Source organism: Chenopodium quinoa, unplaced genomic scaffold (assembly GCF_001683475.1).
Source record: "Chenopodium quinoa cultivar QQ74 unplaced genomic scaffold, ASM168347v1, whole genome shotgun sequence".
In the NCBI taxonomy this organism is placed as follows: domain Eukaryota; kingdom Viridiplantae; phylum Streptophyta; class Magnoliopsida; order Caryophyllales; family Amaranthaceae; genus Chenopodium; species Chenopodium quinoa.
In genome coordinates, this window is record NW_018745546.1 from 1,156,739 (window position 1) to 1,170,950 (window position 14,212).

At 34.9% G+C, this 14,212-nt stretch overlaps 2 long non-coding RNA genes across 2 annotated transcripts; one reads left to right on the top strand and one right to left on the bottom strand.

The window, feature by feature from the left end:
• Positions 1-3,879: 3,879 nt before the first annotated feature.
• LOC110716182 lies at positions 3,880-8,118 on the top strand. The gene is made up of 3 exons (XR_002510410.1): positions 3,880-4,064; positions 5,698-5,763; positions 7,497-8,118. It is a non-coding gene; the product is annotated as an uncharacterized LOC110716182 (long non-coding RNA).
• LOC110716184 lies at positions 5,770-7,357 on the bottom strand. Its single transcript, XR_002510411.1, has 3 exons — positions 7,148-7,357; positions 6,984-7,023; positions 5,770-6,881 (listed from the first exon to the last, which is right to left on the bottom strand). It is a non-coding gene; the product is annotated as an uncharacterized LOC110716184 (long non-coding RNA).
• Positions 8,119-14,212: the final 6,094 nt, after the last annotated feature.

A 14,212-nucleotide genomic window follows, 5' to 3' on the forward strand; every position in this document is an offset into this window, starting at 1 on the left:
ATCCTTTATTTGTGTAATAGTTGACCAGACTGAGGCCCTACCATCAAGCATTACATTTTCAAGGTGAGTAAACTCTTTACTGATTACAACTCTTGTAACTCTTGGTTGAATAATTAACCATCACATGTTTAATTATTACCCTTTGCTTTAAGGTTCTAAACTCTTTAGGTAACCTTGTTGAGCATAACCAATTAAATATGTAGAACGTGATCTACCCCAAATTTCCTAAAATAACAAGTGACGCTCTACTGAGGCCAACCCATCACTCACGATTAAAGGATTGTTGGGTATCTAATTGGAAAAGCAACCTTAATATTATTGGGACCTAGATTCATTTATGTTGTGATTATTTAGTGAACTCTAGCGCATCATCAATCAACATAAATAAAATCTAACATGCATAATCTACTAATGCAATAAAATATGACATAGTATGACCCCTTAGTCCTAAGAAAACTAGAAATGAAAAGCTCCCATTTGAATCATCATGGATCTTCATCCACCTTGCTCCTTTGGGCCTTCACTTCATGGGTTTCTATGGACTAACACTATTTAAATAAATAAGGAAAATTGACAAAAATAATCCCAACTTTCGCCGATTCGCTCAAAATAATCCCAACTTTGGATTATTTTTAAATAATCCGAACTTTGGGGGGTATTCGCTCAAAATGATCCCAACCGGTTACCTAACTTGCTATAACAGGTTAGGTGACACGTGTCACCACGTCATTGGTTGAAAAAATAAATTAAATTAAAAAAAAAACAAAGCAGATTTCCCAATTCCCACCCACGAACCACCCTCCCCAGCCACTACCAACAACCCACGACTGGCAGCACTATTCCTACCGGCACAGACTAGAACGGCAGCCACCCTCGATCTTCCATATCTCTTCCCCGCCGGCACTACCCTCCCCTGCCCCCATTCCCCCGAAAACACCAACCCCCAAGTCCCCAACAAGCGAAATCTCTAAAACTCCCTCCTCCACCACATTAAACGCCCAAATACCACTTCTCCCACCCTCGGAACCCTAGCTCCCAGAGTTTCGAGGGTGGGGGAGGGCCGATTGTGGTGTTTTGCAGTGGGGCTGAGCATTTTTAAGTGTTTGGGGTTGTTGATAATGGTGGTTTGGGGTTTTGGGTTTTGGGAATTTACACTACAAGAAAAAGGTGAATTAGCAACGGAATTTTGCGACTACCATAATAATTAGTTGCAAAAATAATTTTAGCGACTAAAAAAGACGAGTAGTCGCAAATTTTGCAACCGAATTTGCAGTAGTTGCTATGCGGTCGTTAATTAGCGACTGATTTTTGCGACTACTATAATAATCAATTGCAAAAAATATTTTTTGCGACAGAAAAAGACGAGTAGTCACAAAATTTGCAACCGAATTTATAATAGTTGCTATGCGGTCGCTAATCTGCGACGCTCTTGTAATAATTTGCAACTAACAAGGTAGTCGCTACTATTATTTTTAATATTTATTAAAAAGAAATTAAAAAAAACCCTTGGTATAATAAAAAAAATAAAAAAAAAACCCTTATTCCTAAAAAAACGAAAAAAAAAAGGTTATTGCCGCAAAAAAAACAAGAATTATCAATCAGTCTTACTCTTATCAAAAACAAGAACTATCATACTCTTCCTAAAAAAAATAAAAAAAATCCTTAATCATTTAACTTGTGAAACAAAACAAATAAAAGAAAAATAAAAGAATTAATCACTCGATACTCGCAGAAGGGTTAATTTTAGAGAATCAACCCTCAACCCCTCACCGTCGTTCTTCATCTTCCTTAGCTCCGCTGCGCCACCACGTCTCTTCCCAGGTAAGTTTAAATGCCTTCCACCCTTTCGCTTATTGTAATTTGTCGACTATGAATTTTAGGGTTATCATTGATTTTTTCTTGGGTCCAATTATTGATTTTAATTTGGTTTCCATGGTCTAATTGAAGTCAATTAATTAAAAATCAATCAAAATTGATTGAGTATGCAAAAATCCCTAATGATTTTCAATGTAAAAATCCCATTTCTAGTTATTTCGACCCCTTTTTTTAACTATTATTTGTTGTGGGATCTGTTAAACGTCGCCCGCAAATCTCCACATAAAGCCCACAAATATTTTTACTTTGACTCTTTTGTCCTTTTTCTAATTTTTACCGAAACCGTAATTCACTCTCACGAAGAATGTGGAGCTGGAGTGGATCGCCGAGGGACACCGAAGAGTCGTCATCGTCGCCGGAAAGCGAGATAATCCGGGGGAAAAATTACGAAAAGTAGGGGTGGCGTCTGGTCAGGACGCCGCCACCATGGCTGTGGCGTCCTGGCCAGACGCCGCCCCTGGCTCCTCCAGACGCCGCCACCATGGCTGTGGCGTCCTGGCCAGACGCCGCCACCATGGCTGTGGCGTCCTGGCCAGACGCCGCCACCATGGCTGTGGCGTCCTGGCCAGACGCCACCCCTACTTTTTGTAAATTTTTTTTTTTTTTTTTTTTTTGTAATTTGTTATTTATTTTTTTATTTTTTCTTTTTTTTTTGTAATTTTATTTAAACTTTTTGTAATTTTTTTAAAATTTTATTTAAAGTTTTTGTTTTTTTTTTAATTAAACATTAACACAAAAAATTAAACATTAACACAAAAAATTCTGATTTAAAAAAAATATATACATTAGAAATAAAAACATTAACACATAAAACAAAAATATTAAACATTAACAAAAGAATTCTGATTTTCCAAAAAAAAAATATTAGACAAAAAAAAAAAAAAAAAAGTGGTAGGGCGCCTGGCCAGGACGCCCAGCCCCTGGTGGTGGCGACAGCTCCGGCCGCCGGGACCAGGGGGCTAGCGTCTGACCTGGACGCCCAGCCACGGCGGTGGCGCCTCTGGAAAATGCGACAACCGTGGCTAGGCGTCCAGGTCAGACGCCAGCCCCCTGGTTCCGGCGGCCGGAGCAGACGCCACCACCAGGGGCTGGGCGTCCTGGCCAGGCGCCCCACCTCTTCTGGTTTTTTTTTTTAATTTTTTTTTTAAAAAAAAAACCCTGCCACCGTTAGCCGTCCTTCCCTCCGCCGCTGTGGCCGCCAAGTCCTTGTCTTGCCGCCTCAACATTGCCGTATTTTCGGGTGATTAGAGTGTGGGTATGGGTTAGATTTTTTTATTTTAGGTTTAGGGAAATAAGGTAAATTCAATATAGATTTGTGGGCTTTATGTGGAGATTTGCGGGCGATGTTTAGCAATCCACTTTGTAAAATATATACAAGTATCACTAGTAGAAAAAATGTTATTTGTAACGCCCTATTAGTAACTGGGGTATGTTATGCTAGTTACGAAAGCATCAATAGTAACCGACTAAGATAATGTCAGTTACAAATTTCATGACATTAGTAACTAGCGTAGTAAATGTCAGTTACTAAATATGTGGTTTATCATTGTTTGAAGTTTTATGAGTAACTAACTAAATAAATGTTAGTTACAAATATTTAGTCAAATAAACTTTGACTAATAAGTTTGTAACTAGCTTACAAATGTCAGTTACAAATATTAAGTCAAAGAAACTTTGACCAAAGCGTTTGCAACTAGCTTACAAACATTAGTTACAAAAAGCTCTTTGTTCAGAGACGCGTGAACATACCCAAAAAATCTCTATTGTTCAGAGACGAGTGAACATCACAACAGCAAGATGACGTTCCCTAGCTTGTGGAAAGTTGTCACAACCGCAAATGCAACACAAATCGGTTACCTCTAGAGTTTTTTTTAGACATTATTAGTTTAACCTCAAATTAATCTATTCATAAAGAGAAATATATCCCACGCTTCTTTCAAAATATATATATATATATGCAAAGATTGACGGTTCTCTCAGAGTAAATGAGGTGAAAGTGAAAATTAGTGTTATACACTAATTTTCACTTTCACCTCATTTACTCTGAAAGAACCGTCAATCTTTGCACCGCCGAAACCACCACCGCGCCCACTGACGTACGCCCGTATTCATCGGCACACCAGCACACCGCCGCACCAACCGGAGCACCACTGCACTACTGTACCGTTGCGCCACCACTGACTAACTAGGTGAGTTTCGAATTATTCCTTTTTTCTAGGAATTTGGTATCGAGTTTGTTAATATAATTGCAGTATATATTTATTATTCGAATTAAACAAAAAATTGTAGTTATAATTCAATCATATATTCATCGAATTTCAGTATTTTGATTCGAAATTTAGGTAGATTAAAAGAAACTTCAAAGTTATAATTTTAGGGCAAATTATTCAATCGATTTTTTTAGGCTATTATTTCTATCGAATTTCAGCAATTCAATCAAATTACACTTGATTTATTTGAATTACATTTATTTCATTGTCAATCAAAATGATTTTCACCAAATTAATCTTATTGTGTTATTGGATGTTTTTGGTATAAGCCTGGAGGCTGCTAATGTATTGAGTATCATTCTGTTTTTGGTGTCTCTAAGTATTGAAATATGACTGTATTTTAATTACATGTCTTCTTTCTCGTTTCGCAAAAATTTGCCATGTTCCTCATATGGACAATCTGGTAAACATATACAAATATATGGACCCTCGAGCAAAGATGCAGGTAGCGAAGCATCAGGGGTTGTATGAGGGTTCTTTTTTCATATTATTGTATCGTTGATGTGTGATTATTTTTTTGGTTGACAATATATGCTCATAAAATTGTTCTTAAAATGAAATAGTTTGGAGTTTATTTTATTTTGGACGCTTGCCATTTTGGCATATACAATGTAGGACAAAAAACTAAGACTGCCTGGTGAGGAGCATTGGAATTAAGGTTTACTAGATTTATTGTTTAGTCATATGTTTGGAATCTTTGGTTGAATACTTGGTGGCAACTTCCCCAATTTATAAGATTCTTGCCGAAAAGAAAAGAATTTACTGGGAATCTTTATCCTACCTTCTTCTATTGTCTTTACTTTTATGTATCCTTTTGTATGTACTGAGTTTTACCTTATTTAAGTCACGTTTCTCTTGTTCAGAACTGCTGTTATGTTTAATTAGTTCTTTTTTTTTCCTTGCATGGCTTAATTGAATTATTGATCCCTTAATTGAGCTGCTCATAAACTTTGTGCGAGTGGCATCATTATTCGATGGTTGTTGTGTCATATAAAGTTATATTTTTTTCTCGTAGTAGTGTTAAATTGATAATATGATGTAGAATTTAAGGCATGAATTGAATAAGTAGTCACTTGATTCTAAATTGACTCCCTGACTTAATTACTTGCCTTATTGAGTAACTTTGTGTTATGCTCTTGTTTTTTTTATCACTTGTTTAACTGTTTTGCTAGTTAATAAGCCCACGATTTTATCATTAGTATAAATAAATGTATAATTTCATTCAAGGGCTAGAGAATTGATACAATAATAAAATAAAAAAATTGTAAGTGAATTATATTCAAGTGTTTGGAGTTGGCATTCAAACCTTTAATGTTTTATTCAAGATTGAATTAGGATAATTTCTTGATTGCTTAGATTAGAAGTAATGTGTGGAACTTAAAATCCAGATCCAATCACATCATCAAGTGTGAGAGTTTGATTAATTTTCTATCAGGAGTGATATCATAATGCTAGTCATCGTATGGTAGTCTTTTGGGAGTTTTATATCTATCTTTTGAATGAGGTTCTTTCAATTATTTCATTACTATAATTTGTAAATTCTCATTTTCAGGATGTGAAATGTCAAATTGATCTCAAGAGGCTAATTGATCTTGATCGAGCTGGTGCATGACTTCTAGTAAGTTTCTGATCAGCTCTGATTTTTCGTGTACTTGAAAATAAATTAATTTACTTTTGTGTATGTTATTTGGTCGGTTAGTGATTAAATAATTGTTGATATTTATCAAGTTTATGTTGATTTATTATTTTGTTTATATGCGTTATTTTCTATGTTTGTAACTTGAATTATTGTTGAATGATTTTTTATATTATTGGGATTGATATAGACCCACTTGAACTTGCAATTTGCGGCCACAATTTCTAGTTATTGTGTTGGTTGATTTCCTTATAGTTTATCATGGCCTGAGTATTAGATTCTTATAATCAAATTGTTTAGGTATTTGTATTCTTAGCTTTAGCTCATGATTTAACGGTCATTACATACAAAAGTTTACTAATGATATGGCAATCAAGAAGTTGGTCATAAAACTTTTATGTTCAGGGTATTCTTTTAATTGTTTTTAGTGAGTACTAATGAAATAAATAGGCAAATAATTTATAAGCCCTTTTGAAAAATTATCCATCTTGTAACATGAAATAAAATCTGCTTTGATACATATTATAGATAGAATCGTTGAGTAATATAAATTTGCCTCGTGAAGTCAAAGCTCTATGAGGGTTTAAAGCAGCGCATAGGGATTTAAATATTAAAGAGAAGGATTCATGAGATGATACAGTATAAACCTTCAAAAGTTTTAACCTTGTAAATTACCATGAAATTCAAATCTTATATCCTTGGAAATGCTTTAAGAGTCGTAAAATCTGAGTTGACAGTAGTTGAAATCTCCAATAAAACTATAGAAGCACAAATACAAAACCTCACTATGCACTCAACCAAAGGAAGATGTAATTACAACACAATGCAGTCAACAAAAAGATGAATATTGGTTCCTAATAGCTCAAAAGTATTTATTAATCTCAATGAAATTCCCCCTAAGGATTGCAAATCAAAAAAGGTGAGTGAATAACATGAAAGTGGAAATTTTTTTAGCCTAATAGCAAACTAGGTAGCAAATTGTGAGCACATACCCAATCTCATATTAATGAATAAGGTTACAAGTTAGTACTGTAATTGGAGCCAAGAGGCAGAAGGTTTTGTCCTTGGGTTACTCAATTTGTTGGGACTTTTATTTGAATCTGACATCAGCCATAAGAATAATAAAAGACAGTTAACAATTTGGTAATAATTCGGACATCAGATTAAAATTTGCAAAACGGAACGCAGGTGAAGAGCTTTACCAGCAAATTTAACCGACACATGACCAGAATCTCCAACTGCCTGAAAATAACAAAGATGATACAAAATCAACAACAATCTAAGAAGAAAATGTGACATTGAAGGAATTCGTAATATTATGTCAAAAGTAAAGGAATTGATCACTTGAAAGGGAAAGAAATTTAACTGGAACAGATCCGGAGACAGATCCTCCTCCGGAGACGTTTTAATTGTCAATGGTAGTGTAATTGCCGGACATCATGCCTAGATAAAACAGTCTGAAGTTAGATTTAACAATCTGAAGTTGGGCTGCTTTATGTTAAATAAATCAGAAATAAAATTATTAATGTATAATATGCTATTTTGAGTTAAAATAATTTACTTTACTTGTTAATTATGTGCAGCGTACATATATTTGGAGACCTGAGTTCGATGCTAAGGCTAGGAGAGAATTTGACAAAAAAGCTGGGGACCGACTTAGTTTATTTAAGTTTTAACATTTGAGATCATAGTTACTAATACATATCTTAATGCAGGGAGAATATATGGAAAAACTTGAGGAATATAAGAACAAAGGAATTGAGATAAACCCCGACAAAGTCTACTTGGAGGTTGTAGGTGGGCAAAAGAAAGGAAAAGTCTACGGTTTAGGGAGTGCTTCACATATGTATTACAAGAGTGATCCTACTTCTTAATCTACTGCATCATCTTCCACTCCTTCCATGATTTCTCAATTAAGTTCTCAAGTTGAAGAACTAAAGAAGATGGCGGAAGAAAACCATAACAAGGTAGAAGAAAGCCAAAAAATAGCGGCAGAGAGCTTAAAATGTGCTAAGGAATTCGTCGAAAATCATGAGATCGAAAAAGCTACATGGAAGAAGGAAAAATTAGCTATGCAAAAAACATTGCAGGAAATGGCATCACTTGTAAAACAAGTTTACCGTCCTTATAAGCCTCCTACGCCTGCGGTCACCCGCTCTCGTGATACAACTAAGTGATTTTTATTTTCTTAGTGGTAATTTTATGAACAACTGGTCTTTTACATTCTCATTAATTCTTGTTTGAAGTAGCTTTTTTTATATGGGAGGTGACTTTTGGAACAATTAGTCATATGAGTTAAATATTGTTTTTTAATACATTGATACAAAATTTGATTGATATTTTGGATATTTGAATAAAATTAACATTTTGGTTATGTGAATTTATGCGTGGGTACCTTTTTTGTTTTGTGATTAACATTGGTCGTCGCTTAATTATGGTCTCAAATATTGATAGTTAGTCGCAAATATTTAGCGATTGCAAATTTGGTTTAGAGACTAATTGGTTAGTTGCAAAATCATTAGTCTCAGTAGTCGCTAATCTGTCACAAATAATTAGTTTTGTAGTCGCAAAAATTTGGTCTCGTATGTAGTTGCTAATCCGTCGCAAAAAACATTAGTCTCAATAGTCGCAAATCCGTCACAATAAAACTAGTCTCCGTAGTCGCAAAAGTTTAGTCTCGTAGTCGCAAAAATTTGGTCTTGCAGTCGCTAATTCGTCGCAAAAGTAGTCTTAAAACAGTGATCTCTGTAGTTGCTAATCCGTCGCAAATATATTACGACGGACAATAATTTAGTTGCTAAAATTTGAAAGTTAGTCGCTAAATGGTAGTTGCAAAGGCGTTGCAAATCTGTCGCTAAATTTGCGACTGTTCAAAAATTAGTCACAAAAATGGATTTGCGACGAGGTCTTTGGCAACGAACCAAAGTAGTTGCAAATCTGTCGCAAATCCATTTTTGCAACGGATTTGCGACTACTTTGGCCGTCGCTAATTACCCTTTTTCTTGTAGTGTTAGGGGGTAAGGGAGGTGGTAGAGCCGGCACCGGCGCGGGGGAGGGGACGCTGAGAGCAGCGTTTTGGGGCGGATAAGGTACCTGGGTTAGGTGGCAGGAGAAGGCTGCCGGTGGTGGTGGGGGTTGTCGTGGGTTGGGGCTGATTTTTTGTTTTTTGTTTTTTATTTTTTAGTTTTTAGTTTTTAATTTTTATTTTTAATTTTTATTCTTTATTTTTTATTTTAATTTTTATATATTTTTTTCAACGAATCACGTGATGACAAGTGTTACTTAAATTAAAAAAAAGAATATATTACCTCTTTAATAGGTTACCGGTCACTTGGGATCATTTGAGCGAATACCCTTCAAAGTTCGGATTATTAAAAAATAATCCAAAGTGGGGATTATTTTGAGTGAATCGGCGAAAGTTGGGATTATTTTCGTCAATTTTTCCAATAACTAATCTATTTACTTTAAATAAAAGTTACAAAATACTTAACGGCAAGCAGACCGTATTTATATTCCAAAAATACATCATGATGCGCAGATCGTATTTTAGAATCTATGGGCCACACTAGTCTATATATAGCAACATAATATCATATATTATAAAAGTGCCATATAATAAATCACTCAACATGTTTGTCTAAACTACAACATCGAATGTTCATAATCAAGGCAATGCATTTCCTAAAATATTTCATATTTTAATCATAATTAGATAATATCGTATATTATTCATGACCAATCAAAAAATATCATATATTTTAATTTAGGTATGAGATAGAATCAAATCTTATTTTAATCTAGAAAGATAATCATATTTAATCTTTCATGATTATGCTAACAAATTTAGGAGATTCTATCCTAATTATTAATCAATCAAATAATTTTTTAAAATCAATTATATCCTAATCTAATTATGAGATAATCACATTATTTAAATCAATTATTATCCTTTTGGAATATGCTCAGAATATCCTAATCGATCTTATCCAAAATTAACCACTTTAATTATGGATAATTACCAATTTAACAACTTTAAATATGGATAATATCAAATATAACAACTTTCAAGATTTGATTTTATCCCAAAATAAGAGATTTTATCCAAATAAAACCGATTTTATTTATCTTGAAATATTTTTCAAAATAGTTTTTTTTTTTAAAAAATCGTGACTACACGGTTGCTGCCCACCGTGGTTGGCTAGCCGGAGCTAGCCACGGTGGCTGGCTGCTTTGCAGCAGCCACTGCCGCAAGACAGCAGCAACCAGCAGTAGTGGCAGCCACGGCAGCAGCGTGCAAACGCTTGCACAACTGCTGCCCCAGCCACCCTGAACCGCCGCCCTCCCTTCCCATCCCTCTTGGAATGCCACCTGGTCGGCAGCCGCCGTGGCTGCGCCACCCAGCCGCGATTGCCGACCACCAAAACTATTTTTTTTTTTTGGGGTTTTCAATTTAATTAAAATAACTTTTATTAAAATTAAATCAAATCAGTCCAAAAATTAAAATTAAATCAACATTCAATTTTAAAATTAGGGTTCATCATAAAATTAATCTTAATTTAATTTTAACTCTTAAAATTAAATCGATGATCATACGCAAAAAAATTTCATGCATAATTCAATCCGATTAAAATTATGAAACATAAAACAAATCGAATTAAATCAAAAATCAATCACAAAAATCATATTTTAAGGCTAGGATTTTCGAAATAATTCAAAATTAGGGTTAGGGTTTTCGAAAATCCGAATCTAGGGTTCTAGGGATCAAAAATTTCGAAAACGGGGGCTTGGTTCGGTCCTCTTCATGGCTATTTTGAGCATAATTAAATCATATTTAATCAATTCCAAAAGTTTAATCACATTAAATATAATAATTGAACCATAATTAAATTAATTTCTCCCTCTTAATTGATTATAAAATTAACATGGACTTCAAATTAATCGTATTAATATGATCAAGCGCGTTCATGCAAGAGGCTAAATGATACCACTGTAAGAGTTTAAAGGTACTACGCAGCGGAAAATCATGAATCATATTCATAAAAGTACCGAATCCCAAGATCACATGCATAACACACAACACAAATAATCATACCTTTGAAGCGTGAATTCCACGTAGCAATTTGATTAACAAATAAGGGATAGAATAGATCCCCAAGCGTTGCTCCTCTACTTAGTCCACGAGCTTCGAACGAGCCGTCCACCAATACTAGATTGGTCGAGTGATTGAAGAAAACCGCGATCATCACCTTTAATGGACTAAGCCGACCACCACGAACCATCACCACCACGAACCACCACAACCGTGCAAGGGAGGAGGAGAGAGCCGTGAGAGAGAGAAGAGTTTGAGAGGGCTAGGTCTCGTGTTTGCTAATTCGGGTTTTAATCTTACCGATCAACTGAATTCAACTTACTTGCAAACCCTAGGCACTGATGAGTGCCATTTATGGCACTCATTTGGCTTCCTTTAGGATGATTTTCATGCTATTTTATAGCCCTTTTCCTTAGTTTTTCCTTAGTTTTGTTCTTTATTTCGTTAGTTTGTGCTTTCCATAGTTAGTTTCCTTATTTTGTGCATTTCTTTGTTTATTTGTTCTTTTTCCCTTTTATTTGTTTGTTTTCGTTTGTTTTTAGGTTATGATGGTGTTTCCAAGGATTCCCGAGCCTTCCTCTCATATTTCTCATCAATTTGGATGCCTCATGTTCGCCTTTTGGAACTTCAAGTTTGAAGGAACGCAAAGAGCAAGTCAAGAGATCGGTGCACGTATGCGGTGGGGGCGTCATCTCTGCCATGAACGCACCAAAATGGCCCTTTCAAGACTGCCTACCTTGGTGTTTGATGAGTCTATTTTATATATATTTTTATTCCCCGTCTCACGGTCATATTTGTGCTTATTTGAGCTCTGCGGAGCTATTTTTATTACTAATATATGTTTTCTAGTGTTTTTGTAGAGTTGGTATTATTTTGTAGGAATTTGCAGATTAATGTCAATTCCTGAGCTTATTGAGCCACTATGAAAATATTAGAAATGATCGTACCTTATGACGAGTATTTAAAGCCCAAGGTCGAGCTAATTAATTTGGTTCGGTGATTAAGGGCTCGGTTTGTTTGGAGTACTAATTTTGTTGCAAGTCCAAGATAAATTAAGAAGAAGAAGAAAATTTCAGCCCAAATTTTCTGGCCCAAACGAAGAACCAAGTACTGTTGGGCGTGATTTCTAGTGGGCCCGATCGGGCATGCTTGTTGCCGCAAATTGATTTGCCAGCTTCGTCAGTGGGCTTCATGGTTAAAGGCCCAATTATTTTGGCAACCTTCAGATGTAATTTTCCGCAGCTTTTTATTTAGCTCCTTTGGGTTTTGTTAAGAGTTTTATTTTGGTTAGGATTAGTTTTTCCTAAGCTTATAATTAAGATAAGATTCTTAAATCCTTATAAAAGGTGGAGTACGTAGCTTTTTAGGGGAGGCAAATTTCTTAGGTGTTATTAGCTTAGTTTTAATTCTTTTATTAGTATTAGTTTAGTTTAGTTTTCTTTTTCTCTTTCTCCCTCTAACTTTTCTTTCTCTCTCCTCTTAATTAAATTTTTAGTATTACTTTCTCTCTTATTTCTCTCTCTACAACTCTTGGTTTAATTCCACCCTTTATTTAATCTCTTCCCTTGATCATGTCTTGTTCTATTACCTTGATTAGTTTAGTTTTTGATATGTGTGAGTAGTTTAATTTCTAGGGTTTATGGGGATCCATAAATAATATGAAGAGGTAAATTATTGTTGTTGATTATCAATGTTAGATTAATTTCCTATTGATTGATTTAATGCTCTGTGACTAGATTAGGCCTATCTTTTATGCATGAGTTTGACAATATTGATTCAAGAATCGAGAGATGAGAATTAATGTTTAGGTCTAATTTCAATAGGCAAGTTATTTTATAAATGGTTAAGTCAATTGTGTGATTGTAATAAGTAGCGAGAGCCCTTTACAATCTGGTTAATTGATGCATTGATGATTGACTATTATTGATTATTGGTATTGCATGATAATTTCTTATTGGATTGTTTAAATGTTTTACAATTGCGGCTTGTAAAAGTATAGCAATATTAAATTGATGAATCGAGCAGATGTTAATTTGATATTAAAGGCTATTTTCAATAAGAACTTAGATCTAGTAAATTGCGAGATCCTGTTAGATCTATGTTGATTAATAAATTGCGAGAGCCTGTTAATCATGTTATTTATGCAATGTCAATGATTGGTTACTATGTTTTACCCTGGAGTATTATTTATTGGTGAACCTATGCCCTAGATCCTTTTATATATTGTTTTCTCCCTATTCCTATTCTTTGTAGTTTAGTTTCACACTCAAATATAAATATTGGTTACTTAAATAATTTAGATTATAATAATTAATTAGAAGAAAAAAGACTTGTTTCCCTGTGGAGATCAACCCTACTTCCCTATCTACTTTATTTAGAGGATTTAGGTATTTACTTTTGATTAGGGGATACGACTTTAACCTGTCAGTGTTCATCATTATCATAAAGACGAGCGCACGAGGATGAGCTTGGACGAAGAAGAGGGGGGGCTCCCCTGCTGCCAGTTGCGGCCGCACACCTGGGTGGTGCGGGCGCGCTTGCCAGGGCCCTTATCCCGTACCCTTTTTCCCTCGGCCGCGCCTCTCCTCTGATGCGACCGCGCCTTCCGGGGTTTCTTTTGGGACGATCTGACTAACTCTTCTTTTGTATCTTTCCTATATATAGTTTTTCCTTCTATTTTAGGAGGAAGAGAATTAGAATAGAATGAGAATCAATTTTAGATCCAAAATTAGAGAGAGAAACTCTAGATTTTTAGAGAGAGAATTTCATGGTGGATTGTTGATGATTAAAGATTTCTCCATTTCCTTTGATTTTTGATCAAGTTTGTAAGGATTCCTTTTCTTTAATGCAATCTTTAGTTTGATCTTTAGTTTGTTTTGAATTGTTTGTTGAATGTTCAAGTTTGATTGAAGTTTGATTGATTTGTGTTTAATTTTAGCTTGTTTGATTTGATCATGATGAATTTGTTGATTAGCCTTGTTTTGATCTTGATTTCAATGACTAGTGAGTAGATAGCTTGCTAGGGTAATGGTGAAGCATGTATAAGTAATGGAATAAAGCTAATTTGGGAAAATTGATGGAGTTGACTATGTGATTAAATTGATTGATGATCATGTGCATGTGTGTGATTAATTATTAAAGAGTAGCTAACTTTGATTGTTACACTAGATTGCATTATAAGTTTGCATTGATACGGACCATTGATTTGTGGCTTGCATTTAACGATTGAGGTGTCTTGTGATGTTTCCTAGCTAGAGTTTATCGTAGTTGACGCTAGTTAGACCTCTAGGAGAATAGCTTGATATGCTCTTTTGGTTGCATGATTGATTTTCCCTCACATAG